The following is an 18,962-nucleotide window of genomic DNA, read 5'->3' as shown; positions in this document are numbered from 1 at the left end:
AGAAGCACAAACACCTTTCATTGTCAGACACATTGTGAACTAACACAAAACCCCACAAAAAAGACACTCAAAATCTATACTGCAATCCCATCGTAACATAACAGTAATAACACCAAGGACTCAAATAACAATAACCCTACCTGTGAAAAAGCAAGGGTAAATATTACACTGGGTCCTAGAATACCAATACACCACCTACTGAGGAAACAAAACAAACCCAATTGCTATAGATCCCTATACAGACACTACATGCTAGCAGAATCTCTCATCATAGTCACACACAGAGAGCAGAGACAGACCCTCACCAAATACAGAATACAAAATAAAGGAGCACAAATTAGAAAAAACTGAAATGGAAACCCCAAGAAGCCAGACTCTGTGTATTAATAATGGAAAAACAGAACCACCATTCCTCATAAAACAATAAAATCAAGAAACATAAAGCATCAGTTATAAAGGTAAAACCATACTAATAAAAGAATATTTTAAAACTACTGATAAATAGAATTTCTATTAATTAAAATCATATACATTTTTTACAATTTCCCCAAACACCAATAAAATATTTCAAAACAGTACATATATCAAATAATACCCAATAATTAAAACTAATAAGGATTTTAAAAAGCCCCTGCTATCCATGCATGGAAGCTCTTGATTTCCAGTCACCCTGATATTGTCGAGGATTAGGAGGTTATCCTCTCTCTCTCACACATACTCACATGTCCATTCTCTCTCACACATACACTGTCACATACATACACATTCATGCTCTTATACCCACCATAACCTCTCACTCTCACAGACACTGACACACTCTCAGGTGTAAGACACTCTCTCCCCCAACACACACTCCCCCCCACATACTCTTACGCCCCTGGATTTTCTCATACACACTCATTCTCTCACTCTCACTGGCTCCCTCACATACACACAAACACACACACCCAGGCAAGCTCCCAATCATTCTCACACTGACCCCCAGACAGGCTCCCATTCATTTTCACACCACTCCCTCCCCATCCCCCAGGCATGCACACATTCATTCTCACACACACAGACCCCCAGGCAGGCACCAATTCATTCACACACACACATATGCATCACACACAGGCAGGCACCTATTCTCACACATACAAACCCCAGGAAGACACCCATTCATTCTCATACACAGACACGCCCTCAAGCAGGCACCCATGCATTCACACACATACACCCCCAGGCAGACTCCCATTTATACACATGCACACACTATAGGCAGACCCCTCTCTTTCTTTTGCCAGCAACCTCAGAGCCTCTCTCATTCCTCTGCTGCCACTGTCACTGCTGCTGCGTGGCTATTGGGGAGGCACTGATTGCTGCTACTGGCACTGAAGCCCATTCTGCTGCCTCCTCTCTGCAGGCCCTGTGGGCTTCCACTTCCTCCATGCTGTTCTCCTACATTGTGAGATCCGCATAGAGAAAGTGCTACTCTTGCACATTCCCAAAGATTACATGTGCCAATCACTAAAAAGTAATTTTATTTTTTTTTACTTTGCTATCTGATCTTAGTTTTCTAATCAGTTGGTCACAGGATTTTTTTTCCACCTTTCCTTTCTTATTTTTTTTGCCAATTCCTTTTATATTATTTTTTTTTCTATTTCTTTTCTCTCCATCTGTCTTCTTCCCTCAAAATCACAGTCAGGTTCTCATTCTCACCTGCTTTCTCTCTCTCTCACACACACACACAGGCTCTCTCTCACTCCCACATGCTATCTTGCTCAAGCACAGGCTCTCACTGTTACATGCTCTCTCTCATACAATCATTCATACACACAGGCACTCACTGGCACATGCTGTCTGACTCACACACACAGGCTCTCTCTCACTCCCACATGCTGTCTTGCTCAAGCACAGGCTCTCACTGTCACATGCTGTCTCTCTCACACACACAGAGGCTCTCACATGCTGTCTCTGCAAACATTCAGGTCCTCACTCCCACACACAATCTCTCAACTCATCTCATACACGCGCACACACACACACACCCTCAGCCTCTCTCTCACCTCTGGGCCTCTTCTTCACGGGTCGCCGCAGGATGGGCTCTGCAGCGGCCCTGGTCTTCTCGGGCCGCCCGCAATGTGGGATTCGCGGCGGCCCGTAAGCACTGCTTCTCTTCGGCACGCGGCTGATGCTCCTCTTCCTTCCGGCACGTGGCTGATGCTCCTCTTCCTTCCGGCACGTGGCTGATGCTCCTCCTCCTTCCTGACCACGCGGTTCCGGCAACATTTTTCTTCCGGGGCCGCGGGGGCAGGAAGGAGGAGGAGTATTTGCAGGCTTAGAGCAACCTGTTTTTTTCGGGCCGTGGTGACGTGAGGTCCACCATGGCACTGCCGATCTTCGGCGGCTGTATGAACCTTCTTATTGGCCATCAGTGGCTCGGCGCCCCCTAATGCTAGGCGCCCTAGGTGATCGCCTAGTTCGCCTAGTACTTCCACCGGCCCTGTCTATGTGGAACAGTGTCAAAGGAACATAAGACTTGCCATTTTGGGTCACACCAAGAGTCCATGAAGCCCAGTATCCTGTTTCCAACAGTGGTCAATCCAGATCACAAGTACCTGGCAAGGAGTAAATAGGTCAAAGTTGCTTATCTCAAGAATAAACAGTGGATATCTGCAACTCCACCTTAATAATGGTTTATGGACTTTTTGCCAGGAATTTGTCCAAACCTTTATTAAACACAGCTACACTAATAGCTTTCACCACAAATTCTAGCAATGAATTCCAGAGCGTAATTATACAGTGAGTAAAAAAATATTTTCTCTTATTAGTTTTAAATGTATTACCTACTAACTTCATTGTGGGGCCGATTTTAAATTTTACGTGTGGGGGGTACATTTGTGCGTGCTACCCGGCGCACACAAATGTACACCTGATTTTATAACATGCGCACGCTGCCGTGCGCATGTTATAAAATCCAGGGTCGGTGTGCGCAAGGGGGTGCACACTTGCGCACGCCGAGCCCAAGGGGAACCCCAATGGCTTTCCCAGTTCCCTCCAAGGCCGCTCTGATTTCGGAGCAGCCTGGGAGGGAACTTTTTTTTTGATCCCCCCACCTTTCCCTCCCTTCCCCTATCTAACCCACCCCCGGCCCTACCTAAAGCCCCCCCCCCCCCCACACACTTTATTCGATGGAGTTACCTCTGGCAGGCATAACTTGCGCGCACCGGCAGCCCGCCGGTGCGTAAACCTCCTGCACGGCCGATGTGCCGGAGGACTTGGAAATGCCCCCAGCCCCGCCCATGGACCGTCACCACACCCCTGGCCTGCCGCCATTCCCCTGGCCCTCCACCACACCCCCAGCCCCGCCCCCAATCCTCCCATTTTTGAAAGCCCCGGGACATACGCGCTTTGCAGGAGCAGGTAAAAGCCTTTTCTTCTGGAAGGTTTACGAGGTGTGGGGATGGGTAAAGGCGGTGTCCTTTCTTTAAAAAAAAAAAAAAAAGGAAGGAGGGCTCTGGCCACTTTGCCTTCATTTTCAAAAGTTGGGTGAGTGGGGAAAATATCTAGTATGTCTAGTAGTACTTTATAAATCATAAATTGTAGTAGTTGTAGGGAATTGGGCCACTGTAGCACTGACATGATTTTGTATAACCTGGGTGATGGGGGGGGGGGGGGGGGGAGCAGAAATGGAGTTCCTATGACCAAACATGTTTGTTTTTTAAATTTGAGGGGTGGTGAGGATTGTGACGCTGTGGCCTGCAATATTTTTGCTTAAACTTGGGGGAGAGCAAGGGAATCGGCTGGGAAATTCAGCAGCAAACAAGTTGACAAAAATAAACCTTCATAGGGAATAGATAATGTTAAGGGAGAGCTGACAAGGGCGAAGGAGTTTCTGAATAGAATAAGTTCTCCATTCCCTCTCTTCCCCAGTCTAGGCGGGTGCTTATAAATAAAACCTGAGAGAACATAAATGGTTTAATATCATTCTGTTGACTTCCAAAAGACAGGATTCAGTTACATAAACATAAATTGTGGATTATTGGGGTCGGGTTTTTTTTTGGTTTTTTTGAGGGGGGGGGGTTTATCCTTTAATAAAGAATTTTTGGAAGGTGTTCAATGATCTATTTCCTAAATATCAGTCACTTCTGTTCTCTTAACAATCCAAACTTTCTGGGTTGGGTTGGTTTTCATCCCTTTCACAATTTGGGTCGACTTAAGAGTTTGATTCAATATGTTTGTTTCTAAATGTGTATTTGGAAAAGATCTTATGCTCCTTGAGGATCACGGGTGGGAGAGTGTGGTTGGATTCTTTCTTCCCAATCCAGAGCATCTCAGTCTTGTTCAGATTTAAGCCGAATTTGTTTTGGTGTAACCAGGTGGCAATTTTTGCTAAGCAGTTGTTAAGGTTTGCGATGGTAGAGTCTAGGTTTGAGGTGAGTGGAATCAGTAGTTGTATGTCATCAGCATAGGAGTAGAAGGGATATGACAGCCTCTGATAAGTTTGCCCAGAAGTGCCATGAAGAGGGGAGAGAATGGAGCCCTATGGTATACCACAGACGAGAACATGTGCATTTGAGAGAGAGCTGTTCCTAGAACTAGAGATTGGGTACATTTAGATAGATATGAGGTGAAACAGGTCAAGGCCTGGCCACACACATTCAAGTCATTCAGTCTAGTGATGAGGAGGTTGGGGGTCTTCTGTTTCGAAGGCTGCTGAAAGATCCAGCAGTATCAGCAAAGCTGAGTTACCATGGCCTAGGAGGAGATGGAGTTCATCTACCAGGCTGACTATTGGTTTCTGTGGTGTGATGTGTGCAGAAACTCAATTGGTAGGTAGACTAAAGCATTGGTAGTGTGCAGGTAATCAGAAAATTTCAATAATACCACTTTTTCTATTATTTTACTTAAGTAGGGGGAGGTTTGAGACCATGCACTGCAGTAGTTTGGGTCAATCTGGTCAAAACTGGGTTGTTAAAGGTAGGCCTTATTACTGCTTTTTTTTTAGGCAGGGAGGTAGATGGCCTTCTGTTAGAGATGTGTTGATGATGGTCTGGATGCAATGAAGAAGTCCTGATTTAGCTTGTACGATTAACCAGGAAGGGAAGGGGGTCTTCATAGCAGGTCGCTGTCTTATGGCAGGTCAGCAAGGTGACCACATCCTCTTCTTTTTCTTCCTTTCTCCCATCTATGCAGTTAGCAGAGATTATTGTTATTCCTAAAGAAGGAAAAGATAAAACAAATTGTGGGTTGTATAGACCAATCTAACTTCTTAATGTAAATATTTAAATCTTGGCAAAAATGTTTTCTGATAGAGTATCTAAGTTTGTGCCCAGTTTAATTCACTCAGATCAGTTGGGATTTATCCCAAATGTACAAGCATCAGATAATATTCATAGACTTCTTAAACTGATGTGATTTGCACAAAAGGAGTAGATTCCATCCATACTGAAAAAGGATTTGACAGAGTCCAGTGGGATTTTATGCTTCTAACATTATATAAAATGGGGTTTGAGGTTTGTGTTAAGCTTAAGGGGAGATATTCCAACATATATCAATTGGACAAAGGTACTGTAGGCAAGGTTGTCTATTATCATCTTTATAATTTGCCTGATACTAGGGGTATTATAGTAGCTCAGGAAATTTATAAGATCTCTTTATTTGCAGATGAAATTATATTTTTGATTTCTAACCTCTAGTTGTCCCTACCACTCTTGGCTGATGAGTTGAAGAAATATGGGGAGAAATCAAGCTTTAAAGTCAACATGTGTAAGCTAGAGTTTCTGAGTGATAATCTACCCCAATCATGAATTGAGCATTTACAATTGAATTTTCTTTCAATGGGTGAAATCATATGAAAGGTATCTTGGGGGTTAATGTTTTCACTTAATTATTTACCACTTATATCCACATTGAACAAAGAACTTCATTCATGGATGATGTTTCAACTGTTGTGGTTGGGAGAGTGGCTAGTGTCAAGATGAATATTCTTCCTTGATGTTTATCTTTTTCAAACTCTTCCTATCCCAGGTCCTAATAAGATTTTAAAAACCTTGCAGAATAAAGGCTTTCGGTATATATAGAAATGAAGAATACCTTTGGTCTCCCAAATAATGCTGTATAATATTGTACTAAGGGTGGGTTGAGGGTCCCTAATTTTAAAAAAATATTTGTCATTACAACATACATGGAGGGTAGTTTTCAAAAGAATTTACACATGCAAAAGTAGCATATATCACAGCAATTTTTAAAGTCCAGTTACACACTTAGAGGTGAATTTTCAAAGCGTTGTTTGCGCTAAAAGGCCTATATACCCAAGTATCTGGGTCGCATGTGAGTGACACATATTTTAAAAGTGGATAATTATGTGCGTACATGTACATGCTCAAGCAAAAAAAAAAGGGGGTAGAAAAGGAGAGGGCATGGACGGGGCATAGGCATTCCAGGGTGGGGCCAATAGTTATGCGTGTAAAGCCATATTTTAAAACCAGCTGCCACAGCGTGTGGCAGGCTGTTAGCCGCATATGTTTATTTCTCTTCTTGATGAAGTGTAAGTCTTTATAAATCTCTATATAGGCCTAAATGGACTGGGTGAGGGGTCTGGGTCAACTGAAGGGAGTGCAGGCTGAAGAACCAGAGGGATCTAGATGACCTTGAGATGGACTGGGCAAACTGATGGCCTGTTTGGGAAAACTAATAATGACCTTCAAGCAAGCATGTTTTAAAATCCACTTAACTGCGCGCATTAAAGCTGACAAAGGCCTGGATTCACTGGCTGCCAGCTTTCGCATCGAATAACTACCCCATAAAAGGCGTAGTTATTCGGCGCAAAACTGGCGATGATAAGGGTCCTTACCTTTCGCCACCAGTGATGTCTCCGCAGCGTCGGCTCCGGTGATGCCCCGACTCCTCCTCTTCCGCAGCCTACTCCGCCCCAATTTAGGTTCGCATGCGATCCCTTTAGAGAATGACCCCCTAAGTCCTAAGAAAATACACGAACTATGTTTGCTCTAACAGAAGGATGGGTCCCCGATAAAGCAAAACAAACTGTGATTAAACCCATCCTTAAAAAGAAATCTGGCAGAAGTGATGATTGGGACATCTATCGACCCACTTCCAACCTACCTTTCATAGCTAAAATCTTAGAAAAAGCAGTGAGGCTACCTAAAGGACAATAATATTCTATACCCAAACCAATTTGACTTCAGAAATGATCACTCTACAGAAACTCTGCTCATTTCACTAACTGACCCTATACTTCAAGGATTTGATAATGATGAATCCTATATCCTGGTATGAATTGATTTCAGCAGCCTTCGACACAGTAGCCCACACCTTGCTATGCCACCAGCTGAGAGAAATTGGAATAGATGGAACTGTTATCAAATGGTTCTTATCCTTCCTAACAAACAGATCATTCCAAGTAAAACTGGATAATCACATATCCGACACATTCCCAATCGATACAGGTGTCCCCCAGGGATCAGCACTATCGGCTACCCTATTCAATATTTACATGCTGCCATTATGTGCATTACAAGTGGAACTAGGAATCACATTTTTCCTTTATGCAGACGACATACAATTCTACATCCCATTTGACAAATCATTTGAAAAAAAATACCTCGACAATGTCAACATACATGAAGACAATACAACAAAGACTAGCTCAGCTGAAATTAACATTAAACACAAAAAAACTGAAATTGTATGGTTGAGGAGAAATTTCACAATAATCAAACTGCCAATCCTATACCTAGGAAACTTTAACATTACACCCTCAGATCAGGTACGAGACCTAGGAATACAGATTGATGAAAATTTGTCAATGAAAAAGCATATAAGCAAAATAATTAAAACAGGATACTCCTAGCTTCGAATATTACATCGACTGAAACCTTTACTAACAATACATGACTTCCGCACTATTCTACAATCACTAATATTTTCCAACATAGATTACTGCAACTCCCTATTACTAGGCTTACCATCTGGATTTATAAACCTTCACAACTACTACAAAATGCCTCAGCCAGACTGCTACTAGGGACAAGGAAATTTGACCACATCACCCCTCACTGATAGCACTGCACTGGTTTCTTGTACAATACAGAATTCTCTATAAAGTACTGACTCTAATTTTTAATATCATCAACAATATTAACCCAGGCCTATTAGGAGTGACTCTTCAACCCTACACACTTCAGAGAGCCCTAAGATCGCAAGTCAAAGGATTGCTAAAAATGTCGACAACACGGAGCACACACTTAACGCAAATAAGAGACCAAGGGGCGGATTTTAAAACGAGCGCGAACAGCCTACTTTTGTTTGCGCTCCAGGCGCAAACAAAAGTACGCTGGATTTTAGTAGATACGCGCGGAGCCGCGCGTATCCACTAAAATCCTGGATCGGCGCGCGCGAGGCTATGAATTTTGTATAGCCGGCGCGCGCCGAGCCGCGCAGCCTACCCCATTCCCTCCAAGGCCGCTCCGAAATCGGAGCGGCCTCGGAGGGAACTTTCCTTTGCCCTCCCCTCACCTTCCCCTCCCTTCCCCTACCTAACCCACCCACCCGGCCCTGTCTAAACCCCCCCCTTACCTTTGTCGGGGGATTTACGCCTCCCGGAGGGAGGCGTAAATCCCCGCGCGCCAGCGGGCCTCCTGCGCGCCGGGCCGCGACCTGGGGGCGGGTACGGAGGGCGCGGCCACGCCCCGGGCCGTAGCCACGCCCCCGTACCCGCCCCCAAAACGCTGCCGACACGCCCCCAAAATGCCGCGACGACCGGGCCCGCCCCCGACACGCCCCCGACACGCCCCCCTCCGAGAACCCCGGGACTTACGCGAGTCCCGGGGCTCTGCGCGCGCCGGGAGGCCTATGTAAAATAGGCTTCCCGGCGCGCAGGGCCCTGCTCGCGTAAATCCGCCCGGTTTTGGGCGGATTTACGCGAGCAGGGCTCTGAAAATCCGCCCCCATGTGTTTTCTATAGCGGGCCCTAAGTTATGGAACTCTCTCCCAGAGTCACTACATCTGACAACAGAAAGAAAGAGTTTCCAACGGGAACTAAAAACCAGGCTCTTTAGAAAAGCTTATAATCTAACATAAAGGCCAATAAACTCACAACGTCACTATAGGATCTTTAAACAATATTCGTAAATTGAGTAAAAAGAATCAAACGATATTAAGTGTAAAAGTCTTCAGTATGAGCATGGCACATAATAAAATGAAATAGCACCTTAATTAGTGCATACTTCATAAAGTTGTGTTGACCAACAATTAGTATTTATAACTGTAAGAAACTAGATAATGCACGAAACAAGATAATGGGTGAATATGACTTAGACTATGTACTGTTTGTATTAAACCCAGAACATGAATGCTGATCTAAAATGAGAATGTTGACCCAGAAACCGAATGATAGCTTTGTAAACTGTTGTGATCTTATCTTGGAATGACAGTATATAAAACACCTAAAAAAAAAAAATAAATAACCACTTAAAATTAGGAGCATACATAAGCATAATAGACAAAATTTAAAGCGTGTAAATGTGTGCAAGATTTAAAATTTCAGCGTATCTTCGCTCAAGCACCCGCATACTTGTTTTAAAGTACTGCCCCTGTGGGTCTGATTTTAAAAAGCATTTACATGCGTAAAACTGGGTTTTACGCATGTAAATGCACTTTACTCGAGTAAGTGGGCTTTTGAAAATTGCTACAATATATGCCATTGAATCGTCCATAGGATTTACTCGCATAAGTGCACTTTACATGAGTAAATGGCTTTTGAAAATCGCTACAATAGTAGTTACATTTATGCACGTAACTCCTTTGAAAATTACCCCCTAAGTGCACTTATGTACATAAAACCTATTGACCATAGTATATAACGTAGCGATTTTCAAAAGTGCATTTATGTACATAAAACACAGTTTTAAGCGAATAAATCCTTTTTTTTTTAATATTACCCCACATAGGTTCGGATTTTCAAAAGATTACGCGCGCCGGGCCTATTTTCAAAAGGCCCTGCGATGCGCGTAAAGCCCCGGGATGAGCGTATGTCCTGGGGCTTTTCTGAATGGGCGGGACAGGGGCAGGACGGGGGCAGGCAGACGGTCCAGGGGCATGGCCGAGGACTCCAGCACAGGGGGATTGCGCGCTGGCAGTTGGCCGGCGCACGCAAGTTACACCTGCCTCTGGCAGATGTAACTTCTAAAACAAAGGAAGGGGGGGTTCTTTAGGGCTGGTGGGTGAGACGGGGAAAGCCAGCGGGGCTCCCCGAGGGCTCAGTGCATGCATTTTGCACTAGTGTGCACCCCTTGCACGCGCCGACCCCTGATTTTATAACATGCGCATGGCTGCACGCATGTTATAAAATCAGGCGTACATTTGCGTGCGCCGGGTTGCACACACAAATGTACACCCGCATGTATGTTTTAAAAACTACCCCATAGTGTACAACAACAGAAACTTCCCATTTTTTCCTATATGTTATGATCCAGCCTTTCCTCCTGGACTGCAGTTGAGGATTATTAAAAGATGGGAAGTAAAGGATCTTTGCTTGCTAGGACAACTGTATCACAGCAATAGCTTTTATCCTTTGAAGCTCTCGCAGAACACTTTCACCTTCCAACTCTGATTTATTTGGGTATCTTCAACTGTGGTATTTCTTGAATTAGGAAGGCAGTTAAGCTAGTTTAATTAGAGCTAAGACACCCTTTGAATTATTTTATAATCAAAGAAAATTCTTTTTCACTCAGCGCATAGTTAAGCTCTGGAATTCATTGCCAAAGGATGTAGTTACAGCAGTTAGTTTAACTGGGTTTAAAAAAGGTTTGGATAAGCTCCTAGAGGAAAAATCCATAAACTGCTATGACGGTAATTAATAAGCAATAGTAGCTTGTGATCTAATGTTTGGGTTCTTGTCAGGTACTTGTGACTTGGATTGGCCACTGTTGGAAACAGGATACTGGGCTTGATGGACCCTTGGTCTGACCCAGTATGGCATATCTTATGTTCTTCTGTTCTCTGTCCTTATGGTCTCTCTACTAAATTTCTAAATTGTGTCAGATTCTTAAAAATAGACCTATAACTAAACAAATGCACATGGGAAGTTAGGAAAAGGGTTTCAACTGTGAATCATTTGATGAAGAATGTAGGGATATTATTGAAAATGTTAGCAAATCTATCTTAACTATTTTTAAGGAGAATGCTTCATACTTCATAGATTGAGTTAGATCTGGCCTAGCAGTGAGGATATATGCTGGTGTCAATGTGAGAACATGGGTACTATTATGCTGCATGTATGATGGGAATGTCCTAAAGTAATAGCATATTAGAGAATTATTTGTAAATTGATAAATACAATCACTGGTGGATACCCAGTAACCCTAGGTTGCATTTACTTGATGCTTCATTGCCTGATTTGCTGGTTGAACTATTTAAATTTATCTTGCAATGTTTATTAGAGCTCAGATAGCAGTGAGTTGGAAAAAGGAGAAACTAACTACCTGGACTGGTCTCTTTGATACACTGAGGGGCAAATCTTTAAACTTACACGAGGGCGCAGATTTGTTTGCGCAACATGGCGCGAACAAATCTACAACCGATTTTATAACATGCGCCACGTGCATGTTATAAAATCCAGGGTTGGCGCGCGCAGGGGGGTGCACAATTGTGCAACCTGCATGCGCCGAGCCGAGCAGCCTGCCTTCGTTCCCTCCGAGGCTGCTCCGAAATCGGAGCGGACTTGGAGGGAACTTTTTTTTTTGTCCCCCCCACCTTTCCCTCCCTTCCCCTATCTAACCCACCCCCCAGCCCTAACTAAATTCTGCCCCTACCTTATTTCGTGGAGTTACGCCGGCTTCAAATAAAAATGAAACAAAATAAAATGGCAGGCGTAACTTGCGTGCGCTGCTGGCTCCCTGCCCCGGCACAGGCCGTTGTGCTGGAGCACTCAGCCCCGCCCCCAGACTGCTGTCACGCCTCCGGCCTCGCCCACAGACCACCCCGGCCAACCGCCATGCCCCTGGACACGCCCCCGCCAGCCCCTTATTCGAAGCCCCGGGACTTGCGCGCGTCACCGAGCCTATGCAAGATAGGCTCGGCGCACAGGGGGAGGCAGGGGGAGGTTTTTGGGGGTTGCGCGCATATCTTACGCGCGCAACCCTTTGAAAATCTACCCCTGAGTGTAGAGTATTTATTCAATGGAAAAACATACTGCTATGAGGAGGGATAAATTGCATATATCCTATTCAGTATGGAAGCCATTTGAGGCATGGTATGCAGTGGAGTTCTCTGATAGGGATGTGCATTCATTTGTAACAAATGCTAAAAACGCAATAAATGAGGCTACTTTCAGTTTGTTTCAAATGAAATGAACTGAAAATTGCCTCATGAAAATCCCCCAAATTGTTTTGAGTACTTTTATATTCCTGGCATTAAAATGGACCTCCTGTGGCACTGGCTGGGTTGTCCCAGCCAAAAAGATACTCGGGCTTGGCATTAGGGCCTAATGGCGAGCCAGGCACTGAGACCTATGTCCGGGCCAGAGCCTGGTGCAGAGACTGGAACCAAGGCCTAGATTCAGACCATGCTTGGTACCAAGGCCTAGATCTGTGGCATGCTGGGCACAGTGCCAAGGTATAGGCCTGAGCCTCTAGTTGCTCCTGTCTGGGACCTGGGGCTTGAAAAATGTCATCTGCCTAGAGGATGGCACCAAAATGATGTCACTTTGTTGCCTTCCATCAGTGAGGCTAGCACCTTTTGATGTATGTCATACATTTCTATGGGCTACAGCAGTTTTGGCCCGGGAAAGTCCAGACAGGGCTGTCAAAAGCACAATATTCTTTTTTTTTTTGGGGGGCGGGGGGCGTGGGAAGAATTTTTTTTTTTTTATTGAATGTTTTTAGTTTGGAAAAGAAATACGTGAAACAAACCAAATAAAAATGAAACAAAATAAAATGAGAAAGCTAGCCAAACCAAAAATTGGGGGGCTGGATATCCTTATTCTCTGATATCATGGCTATGTGGATGAGTGTTTCTCTACCTATATATTTATGATGCTATCTCAGACCAAACAACCTAATATTGTTGACTGGTTTGGAAGCCAGGTTGGGGGTGGTGGAATTTGGGGGTTTTGTTCAGTATTAATTGTCTGGAGGGAATTTTGTACTGTTGGTCGTGGTATATATTTAACTTTGTATCTCTGTGTTTGAATAATGAATATATATGCTGTTCTAAAAATTAACAAAATTGTAAGTTAAACTCCTCCCCCCACAAAGTCACACACTCCACTAAGGCAGTGGTTCTCAACCTTTTTTCTATCGGGACATACCTGATAGATAGTTCCCACACGATTGACACACTGAGCACATGACAGTCACAAAGCTAACCTCACCCCCACCTCCGACCCTCAGTAATGGGTATAAAGCAGAATTAGAACATTCCCTGTACAACTCACCATACAAAAAAGATATTCTGCTGTTATCTCAATAACAGCAACACAAACTCCCTCTACTACCAGGCACAATAGCCCTACTTATAAAAAGCAGTTCACCACCAATGCATGTCCTATTGAGAAAACACAACAAATAAGATGAGGTATTTTACTAGCCTACATGCTAGTTAAATACCTCACCTTGGTCATACACACAAGATCGACCTTCACCGAGTACAGAAAGACCATAAATTACAAATATGGAGACAGAAACTGGAATGGAAAACCAAAAAAACCTCTGGGGTAAATTTTCAAAGGGTTACATGCATAACCCCCAAAAACCTACCCCTGCCCGCGCTGAGCCCAAGCCCCGGGACGCCGTATGTCCCGGGGCTTTCCAAAATGGGCGGGCCGGGGGAGTGGTGGCGGGACGGGGGCGGGGCAGGGGGCAGTCCAGAATGCTCCGGCACACCTGTGCCGGGGCATGGCGTGCCGGCAGCCAGCCGGCGCGCGCAAGTTACGCCTGTGCAAACCTGGAGAAATGGAAACAGAAATATAGCACCTAACATAGTACCAGGATCTGCAATAATGCACACAAACTAATCAGTACAAAGTTACACCTGCCTTATGGCATGCACTCAAATGGAACAACCTTATATATAAAAAGGCAACACTACAAATATTAAACCAGGTCCTAAACACCAATATGCCTCCAATTAGGAAAACAGAAAAAGCCAAGCTGCTATAGATTCCACACAGAAATAATTATAAAACTATACTAATAAATGTTTCAAAACAGCTGATGAACAGAACATCTAACAATTAAAAACTCATAAAAATTATTAAAAATTCTCCAAACACCTATAAAATATTTCAAAACAGCAGACATGTCACATAATACACAATAATTAAAATGGTAGTCAATCAAGAAAAATAAACTTTAAAAGTCACCTTTACTTACCCTCTCCAGCAGGTTCTACTCCTTTCCATTGGAGGCCACACCAGAAATAGCAGTAGTTGCTGAAGCTGTCCTCACGCTATCTTCCTTAGGGACCACAACCAGTTTCTTCTCTCCCTCTCTGTCTCTCTCTCTCTCGCTCACACACACACACACACACACACACACACACACACACACACACACACACACACACCAGTCACACCCTCAGGATCAGTTTCTGTCTCTCACACACCAATCATCTCCCCGACCAGTCTCTCTCTCACACACATACACACAAACACACACATACCAGTCATCTCCCTTATCAGTCTTTCTCACACATACACACATCATCTCTCTGACCAGTCTCTCTCAATCACACAATGTTCTCTTTCTTACTTTCACACAGTCTTTCAATCACACACATGCTCTCTCTATTTCACTTACACACAAGCTCTCAATCACACACATCTTCTCTCTATCTCACTTAAAAACAGGCCCAATCACACACATGCCCCCTCTCTCTCTCACAGCCACAGCTAGCCAGAAACGTGCTCCATTTCTCTCTCACCCTCACACACACAGAAGCGCCCTCCCTGTCTCACATACATGGCACACACACACACACACTCTTCCTGTCTCACATATATACTACACACACACAGAAGCACCCGCCCTGTCTCACATATACACCACTCACACAGAAGCACTCTCCCTGTCTCACATACTCACCACACAGACACAAGCAGCCTCCCTGTCTCACATACACACCACACACACACACACAAAAGTACCATTCCGATCTCAAATACATACACATACACACCCCCACCGGCCCCCAGCTAAACAGCTCGTCTTCGGCTCCACTGGCCTGGTCTCGGGCTGCAGCAGCCAGCGGCTCTGATGTTCGGCCCCACCGGCTGTGGGTAGCAAGTGACACACCTGCCGATGTCACCACACACCAGTTGAGAATCGCTGCACTACAGCACAAGCTTATATTGAATTAGGACAGTGTCCCCCTATAGGCCCTCTTTAATAACTTCACTTAAAGATACAGCATGAGAACCAAGCTATACTGTTCTATAATATAAAATACAACATAACCAAAAGTAGAGAGCAAGTGATAACATTGAACTAAGGCAAAATTGAGACATTATTAGTGGCATAGAAGCAGATTTAGTACTTGGGCCACATGTGTAAATTTAATTTAATGTAAATTTCTTGTAAGTCCAGTTAATTTATTTGGTCCTATTTTTGGGGAAAATGATCAGTGCTGGGAAAGAGGAGGGAAATAGGAAGGAGGGGGGGATAGAGAATGGGGAAAGGGAAAAGGATTTGGGGATCTTAGACAAGAAAGGATCTCAGGCAGAAGAGACAGAGGGAGAGGGCTTGGAAGGATAGTCAGCAGAAAAAGGGAGGCAATATTGCCCCTGTCACATGGTAAGGGAAATAGGTTCCTGGTAAGACCTCACTTGGAGTACTGTGAACAATTTTGGAGACCTCACCTTCAAACAGATATAACAGGATGGAGTTGGTCCAGAGGGTAGCTTATGAAATGGTCAGTTCTAAAGTATATGGAAATAGATTTAAAAATCTAAATATGTATATCCTAGAGGATAGGCGAGATAGGGGAGATATGATAAAGACGTTCAAATATCTCAAAGGTTTTCATGCACATGAGAATGGAAAGGAGGCTCTAGAACAAGGGGTCATGAGATAAGGTTGAAAGGGGGTAGACTCTTAGGAAATATTTCTTTACGGAGAGGGTGGTGGATGCATGCCTTAGCCTCCCAGTGGAAGTGGTGGAGACTAGAGATGTGAATCGGAATCGGTTCGGTTCCGGTTCCGATTCAAATCGTGCATTTTTTTTCCGTCCGGCCCAATCGGTTTTTTTTTTATTGGCTGCGCCCGGTCCGATAAACAAAAAACCCACCCCGACCCTTTAAAACCGCTCCCTTAGCCTCCACCACCCTCCCGACCCCCCCAAAAACGTTTTAAAATTACCTGGTGGTCCAGCGGGGGTCCCGGGAGTGTTCTCTCACGCTCGGGCTGTCGGCCGATAAACAAAAAACCCACCCCGACCCTTTAAAACCGCTCCCTTAGCCTCCACAACCCTCCTAACCCCCCCCCCCCCCAAAATGTTTTAAAATTACCTGGTGGTCCAGTGGGCCCCAGGAGCGATCTCCCGCTCTCAGGCTATCAGCTGCCACTAATAAAAATGGCGCCGATGGCCCTTTGCCCTTACCATGTGACAGGGTAACCGTGCCATTGGCACTGGACGGCCAGCACCATCTTTAAAAATGGTGCCAGCCATCCAGTGCTCCTACCATGTGACAGGGGCCGGCCAATGGCACGGTTACCCTGTCACATGGTAAGGGCAAAGGGCCATCGGTGCCATTTTTATTAGTGGCAGCCAACGGCCCAAGAGCGAGAGATCGCTCCCGGGACCCACTGGACCACCAGGTAATTTTAAAACCTTTTGGGGGGGGGGCGGGTTGGGAGGGTGGTGGAGGCTATGGAGTGGTTTTAAAGGGTTGGGGTGGGTTTTCTGTTTATCGGCCGACAGCCCAAACCAGAGAGAACGCTCCCGGGACCCCCGCTGGACCACCAGGTAATTTTAAAACATTTTGGGGGGGGGTCGGGAGGGTGGTGGAGGCTAAGGGAGTGGTTTTAAAGGGTCGGGGTGGGTTTTTAGGTTGTGTCCTAACTCCCATTAGTGTGCACTAACCCGATTAACGATTTTTTCACGATAAATCGGTGGAATTTCTATTGTATCGCACTCTTTAACGATTAATGACGATTTAAAAAATATCGGACGATATTTTAAATCGTCAAAAAACGATTCACATCCCTAGACAGCATCTGAATTCAAGAAAGCATGGGATAAAACAGGGGATCTCTAAGGAAATGATGAGAAGTATAATGCTAACAATTGAACAGATGGGCAGACTGGATGGGCCATATGGTCTTTTTCTGCCTTTATGTTTCTATGTTTCTATGAGGAGTGGGACATCAACAGTGTGGCACCAAAGGCTGTGTGCTTATTCTCCTAACAAGTGGGATCAACACATGGTGGGGAGGAGGGAGGAGATATGAGGTCTGCTGTTGCTTCTGCCATTGATGACAGTCCAGGCCAGGCAGTAGAGGGGGAGGATATGCACGAAGCCATTGCACCGATGCTGTTCTTCTCTTCCTAACAAGCCAGAATTAGTGCATCGCAGCATGGGAAGGAAGAAGAGACAGGAGGACCGTTGCCTCTTCTGCCTTTGCCGGGCTCCAGCACCCTCCCTCACCCCAATCTCAGACATGTCACCTCAGTGCATCAGCTGACCCGGGGACAGAGGCAATGAGCTAGAGGCCATATGTTTGAAACCCCTGTACTATGATATATCAGAGAATCAATAAAATGCAATATTAAAAAATAAAAATACAGGAAGGGTAATTTTCAAATGCATTTACCTGGGAAAATAGTTACTTATTCCAGTAAAATGGCTTGACTGAAAATTGCCTCCCTCCAATACAGTTAAAAATAAGTAATCTCCCTGCCACAACTCTGTCTTCTGGAATACCTACCCCCTGTGTACAAAAAAAGTACCTGAGAGATGGGATTACGCACATACTTTGAAAATCAAGCCCAAAGAGATGTTTTCTGTGGGTGTGTTTAGGTCAGGGGAATAAAATAATGTGTATACATGTGATTTTCAACCGTGCATATGGTATATCTTGTCCCCACTCAGCCACCTTCCCAAATAACAGGTGCAAAATATGTGGACTCTTAACGTGCATACTTTCCACCTACTCATTTTCGGCAAGGATCAATGAGAGTAGTTTTTTTTATGAAAGTTTTTGTATGTTAAAAGTGGCCATGTAGTTTGCAACTACATAGGTTATATCAATATTTGCTCCTTAAAATCCCAGAGTGTCACTCCTGAGCCTGTGAGATCAAATGCTCAGTAAACGTATGGGTCTCATCTCCGGCAGGGTGCTAGGAAACTAGGTTCTATGCTGCCCTCTGGTGGAAATATATAGGTGGCTGTAGCCTACAGATTAATGTCCTTCCAGTCATATTTCACAAGTGATGTTTCATAAAGCATAACAGCAACAGCTGGGAGTGAAGAGCTGTTGATCCCATTTGAAAATGTGAGGAAATCCTACACATTAGCACCCAGCACTTGTTGCAGCATTGCCTTCCTGTGCTAGCCCCATACCAGAGCGCCCTATCCATGCAGGGGATTCAGGCTCTGTAGTACAAGGCTGGAAATTAAGCTGTGGAGGCTGGTCATCGGAATTCCAATAGGAATCATTCACTGACACTGAAGCCCCGATGCACAGATCTCTTGACACACTAGGACAGCAGCAGCCTGAGGCTAGACTCCATATCAATGGAGTTATGCAGGACCTTGTCTGTAGTGTACAACATGATCAAACAGCATCTTGAATACTGGGCAAACACATTACAAATGAAAGGAGAATGCTTTTTTTGTATAAAATAGTCTTTTAAAAATCATGACCGTGCTCAATGATGGGGGAAAGTAGCAGATAGGTCAAAGAGGAAGCGCATCATGTACTTGGTTTTGACCATGGCCAAAGAGGCCACTTTTAAGACTTTGG

The sequence above is a fragment of the Rhinatrema bivittatum genome, chromosome 4 (genome assembly GCF_901001135.1).
Source record: "Rhinatrema bivittatum chromosome 4, aRhiBiv1.1, whole genome shotgun sequence".
Classification (NCBI taxonomy): Eukaryota; Metazoa; Chordata; class Amphibia; order Gymnophiona; family Rhinatrematidae; genus Rhinatrema; species Rhinatrema bivittatum.
This window is presented reverse-complemented; position numbering follows the sequence as displayed.